Genomic DNA, 6,000 nt, shown 5'->3' with positions numbered 1-6,000 from the left:
CCATGTCCCCTTTTTGAACTTAAGTAAAATGCTTGGACCTATTCGCTAATTCTTTTATATGAATCACTCTTCGTGTTAATTTCTTCAATATTGATGAGAGATAGCTCATCAAAATCTAAAAATGGCTTCCATACATATACAAAAGTAACAAAAGAATTCTAGGCCTTCTCATTATTAAGACCACCCCCCAAAGTATACGAAACCAAATCATCATAATCAAGCATTGTATGAATAGCTGCTAAGGCATATACAATGCTTCTTCAAAACATACTTAAATTTCTAGACATCTTTCCTTTTTTTCAAATGTTGTTGAGCTAAATCTTTTGTGCCTTTGTATTTACTGAAAATATGTTTTGGAAGGTTGTCCAAGCTACATGCAAAATCTTTACATTTATGATATGCCAGAGTGTAGTATTATCATAATGATTGGGAACAATGAATATATTACTTTTTCATCTTTTTCATTCCATTATTTTCATGTCTTTAATTCTTCTATAGTATTTACAAGATTACTTAGCTTTGGTTCTTTTTCTTCACCTGAAACAACCTCGTAGAGGCCTTTTTTAATAACAAAGTTCATCATCACATGGAGCTTTCATGATTGGTGGTTGTTCTTTTCTAGCTTTTTAATAATAGAGTTTCCACTATTCTTAGCCGAAAAATCTAAGTACCAAATAGCAAGCAAGTCTTCTGCAATCTTTCACAAGATATGCACAGTAATAAATCAGGCGGAGTTTCTCACTGACTTCTCAATAATGCATATGCTTTGAAATTTGTTTGTAGACCAAAATTGTGTTGTTGGCTTCCTAATAAACACGTCAAAATATACAAATTTGAAAATTGTAACCTATGCACTTGAGAACAGTCGACAAAATCCAAACATCAATATATCCTAAAACTAGGCCAGAAATACATTGGACAAGCCCTAAAAATCTATACACCATTCTACTTGCACATCAAATCTCACACAGTAATCTAAGATTTTTGTTATGTTCTAAGTGCCTTCACAAGCACTATCCACTCGAGGGAAAGAGTAAGGATATAAGAAGAGAGATAGAAGCCAAAACATTTTCTTGCTAATTTTTCTTCCTTCTTCCTCACAAAATACAATGTACACAAAATATAGATAAGATACAACTTACAGAAAAGTGTCCTACTAAGCCAAAGAATTATATAACTAATGAGAGCGGAATTTTGGTGCCGAGAAGTGCTTAAAAATAGCTAAAAATTACGAATATCAAGGGAAAAATATTCAACATCGAAGGCGGCGGCTCGATCTAGGACGATTTTAAGCGCCAAAGTGCTTTAAAGGCGCCCGAGCGACACTTGTTGATTTTTCATAATTTTTCAGACTATCGTGCGGATTGACAAGAGTTACCGGCCAATGCGGGATACCAAGCCGAACGGCCAGGATTTTTCAGAGCTCAATTCAGAGTCCGGACGGGGAAATGGCCAAGAAATGGGCAAGATTTGAAAAGGTGGACATGAGTTTGGCCAAAGGAGTGGTGACCTTTGGGGCCTAGGGGGCACTTTATGCCAATTTTTGACTTAGCAACAAATCGTGGTGGGAGAAAGAGGAAGAAAACGATGCCAGACCACGCCCGAAATTTGCGCCATGGGATGGGAGGAGGCGACATGCAGGCTGCACACAACCCATGCAAATGATAATTGCCCTTGTCTACCTTCTCCCTGCTGATCATATCACTACCTCTCACCCGAGAAATGGTGGTCTCTATGAAGAATTCTGATTTCAGTCTTTCTCTCTCCTCCCTCTCTCTCCCCTAAAGGCAGATTCATGTGGTGAAGAAGAAGAAGAAGAAGGGATGACGGATGCTTGTCCAATGAAGACCGGATTGCTCCGTGGTGTAAGAGGAAGAAAGATTGCTGATTGTGGACTGTCATGAGCATTAATGGTGGCTGAAAATCAGTCCTGAGATATGGCAAATAAAAACCCGCAACCCGCAAAGAACGGTAATCTCATTTTTACAAAGGAAATTGATGTTTTACGCAATTTGCTTCATGAATATTGGTTCCCATGGGATGATTATGCATTATGATGTTGTTTGCAATGTCTTCCAACTGTTTGAAATCAGAAAATTAGAAAATCATAAGTGTTGTGGATGAAATTAATAGTGTAAAACCCGTAAAACACGCGAAATATGGAAAAATTGGGTGTTTTTTAAATATCAATGAAAAATATAATAAGACATACCAACTAAATTTGTGATTTTTCTACAAATGAACCTAAGGGCCACAGCGCACAACTCATTTTGTATTTTCAGTCATTTAATATTGCAAAAAATACAAGAAAAATAGGAAAACCCCACTAAAAATAAGGGAAAAATGGATTTTGAGTACCGAAAATTAAGGAATAGTAGAAGTTCCTAGATGTGTTGTCTTTAGTTAGGAAGGTAGTTCAGACCACCACTTAGGACAACCTCTTTGATAGATTTTTTAGTTTGTCCGTGTTAGAACAGTTGGTTAGTGACTAGCTTCGGACCTTTTATCAGATTATGCTAGGTCTACTCCTTGTGGATGGCATGCCTTGGTTCTGTAGGGGGTAGGGGGAGCATTATGCTGAGTTTTATTATATATTTGTTTTATATCAGCTTGATGCTTCCTTTGGTTGTTTATGTGCAGATATGATCGTGGGTTCGACGGGCTAAGTCGCCCTATCCCATGGTTGCCAATGAGAGCGAAATTTTGGTGCCGAGAAGTGCTTAAAAATAGCTAAAAATTACGAATATCAAGGGAAAAATATTCAACGTCGAAGGCGGCGGCTCGATCTAGGACGATTTTAAGCGCCAAAGTGCTTTAAAGGCGCCCAAGCGACACTTGTTGATTTTTCATAATTTTTCAGACTGTCATGTGGCTTGACAAGAGTTACCGGCCAATGCGAGATGCCAAGCCGGACGGCCAGGATTTTTCAGGGCTCAATTCGGAGTCCGGACGGGGAAATGGCCAAGAAATTGGCAAGATTTGAAAAGGTGGACATGAGTTTGGCCAAAGGAGTGGTGACCTTTGGGGCCTAGGGGGCATTTTATGCCAATTTTTGACTTAGCAACAAATCGTGGTGGGAGGAAGAGGAAGAAAATGACGCCAGACCACGCCCGAAATTTGCGCCATGGGATGGGAGGGCAACATGCAGGCTGCACACAACCCATGCAAATGATCATTGCCCTTGTCTACCTTCTCCCTGCTGATCATGTCACCGACTCTCGCCCGAGAAATGGTGGTCTCTATGAAGAATTCTGATTTCAGTATTTCTCTCTCCTCCCTCTCTCTCCCCTAAAGGCAGATTCATGTGGTGAAGAAGAAGAAGAAGAATGGATGACGGATGCTTGTCCAATGAAGACCGGATTGCTCCGTGGTGCAAGAGGAAGGAAGATTGCTGATTGTGGACTATCATGAGCATTAATGGTGGCTGGAAATCAGTCCCGAGATATGGCAAATAAAAACCCGCAACCCGCAAAGAACGGTAATCTCATTTTTACAAAGGAAATTGATGTTTTACGCAATTTGCTTCATGAATACTGGTTCCCATGGGATGATTATGCATTATGATGTTGTTTGCAATGTCTTCCAACTGTTTGAAATCAAAAAATTAGAAAATCATAAGTGTTGTGGATGAAATTAATAGTGTAAAACCCGTAAAACACGCGAAATATGGAAAAATTGGGTGTTTTTGAGATATCAATGGAAAATATAATAAGACACACCAACTAAATTTGTGATTTTTCTGCAAATGAACCTAAGGGCCACAGCCCACAACTCATTTTGTATTTTTAGTCATTTAATATTGCAAAAAATACAAGAAAAATAGGAAAAAACCACTAAAAATAAGGGGAAAATGGATTTTGAGTGCCGGAAATTAAGGAAAAATAAGAACCATGTTTGTGGATGTATGGGGGGTCTGAAGTATAAGGTTTAGCCTCATTTCAGCCCTACCTTTATGTGTTAGTGAGTTTTTATGGCTTTTCATACAATGAAAGTGTGGAAAATGAACCCTAAACTTATGCACCATGCACAACCTAAACAGGTGAGGGGGTAGAGTGTATAAAAGGTGTTTAAATGCTGAATGGAATGATGAAAAGCTTGCTGGTTTTTATGCATACCATTTAGGTTGGTCGATAATTAAAAATTAAGAACCTAGTAGCACGAGGGTTTCTCAGTGCTAGGTTCATGCAACGCCGCATACGAGCGATAGTCGAAATCATTGAAAGAAATGTTTTCCACATGTGCACCAATGCTGATTTTCTTAATTGTTTGAGCACATGGGCATTCATAATTTGCATGAAGCATAAAATGATAAAAGGTATCAGACAATACCTCCTGGATGCATGGCAATTGCTTTCTAGAGGAATATGACCAACATTGAGTGAGACAGATTGTCCAAGCTGTAGGCTAAGCATTGGGTCTAGGGGAAAGAAAGTGAGGTATGGTACATTCCTGGATAGGATCAATTGGTACCTTGAGTGGAAATATGTGCGATATTGTGTTATATATCTTTAGCGACGCATCGAGGGGCCAATCCCCAAGTTGTAGGAGAGTCGCAGTGAGGTAGTGGCAGTCAACCGTGGGAGGACCTCCTATGTTTGTGCTTCGTGCTATTTGGCAATGTGTTGGGACTCCCTCTGAGGAGTGTTAATTGGGTTAGAGTTGGACTACGAGACATGATACAAATGCAAGATGTTTAGGAAGATGATGTATGTGTCATCCACGCTCCTGGCCGCGAGGCCGTGGGGTTATTGAGCACATGATAGAGGTCCGGCTAGTGCATGAGCCAGTGCCGGCCCGTTTCAGGTCCCATCAACTAATGATACTAATCTATTGGCACTATGCGAGTTGTAGGTAGGTGTAACTAAATAAATACAATAAGAGATAAGTCAGTGGCCATGTGAGGATCATAATGTCCACAAATGTCCTAAAAATATATGTGGACCCATCTAACTAGGCGATCCATCATCAATATTCGCACGTGTTGACCTTGCCATGCCAATAGAGGGGTTTCAATTCAAGAGTGCCACGCATTGAGGTCGATATGTTTGACTCACATAGACATCACCTTCTTCTAACTCTATAGAGTTTCAAGTATGGCATGATAGGGGAAGTTTCTCATCTAAGAATAAACGAAGTGCCCACAAAACCTCCATGAAGTTTTACGTGATACTCTTAGAAGAAGCATAGATGGTCTTGGCCAAGGATGTCTCTTTTTAGGCCATGCAATGACAATTGTGGACAATGATGAGTAAAAATATGCATGGAAAATAATTGGAAAGTTTTGGGCTAGCCTTTTTCCCATGATGTTGCTGATAAGTGCTACTTAGATGTGAAAGAGTGTGTTGAGAGGGTTGTTCTAGGAAACTTGGACATGACTAGATGTACCATTGTGTGAGACAGTTGGGTCCAATGTTCAACAACAACCATTGATAAACATCATGTTGGTTTCACCAAGGAGATAGACATCTTAAAAGCCACAGATAGCACAAGGAAGATCAAATCAAGCTGGTACATTGTGGAGACCTTATGTAAAGCCATTGAAGAGATAGGGCCTCACCATGTCATGCAAGTGGTTATGGACAATGTAAAGAAATACAAAAAGTGGTTTTGGATGATGCAAAGAACTACAAAAATACAACCACACTATCCATGGATTATGTGCAAAGGAGGATACAATACCTACTTGCTTAATTTAGTGTTGAAATATTGGTATGAAAAGGAGAATGGAACTTGGTTTGCTGCTATTATTCTTGGCATCCCATATTCATATGTCATGCACGCTAAATCTTCTTATCAAGACACAAATTTGTGCCCATTTTTACACAAATCTTAGAGGCCCCTAAGGAGATTAGGAGATCCATTGCAAATCCATGGCACAAATCTCTCAAGGCTTCTCAAAGAAAGAGGTTTCTAAATTACATTTAGCAAAGGTGGGGCCATATACCATTGCAAAGAATTGCATGATTGCTAGATCCCGAGTACTAGGGATAACTAGATTTT

Source organism: Lygodium microphyllum, chromosome 1, assembly GCF_053477565.2.
Source record: "Lygodium microphyllum isolate KBCC chromosome 1, Lygodium_microphyllum_v1.1.10, whole genome shotgun sequence".
Taxonomy (NCBI): domain Eukaryota; kingdom Viridiplantae; phylum Streptophyta; class Polypodiopsida; order Schizaeales; family Lygodiaceae; genus Lygodium; species Lygodium microphyllum.
This window is presented reverse-complemented; position numbering follows the sequence as displayed.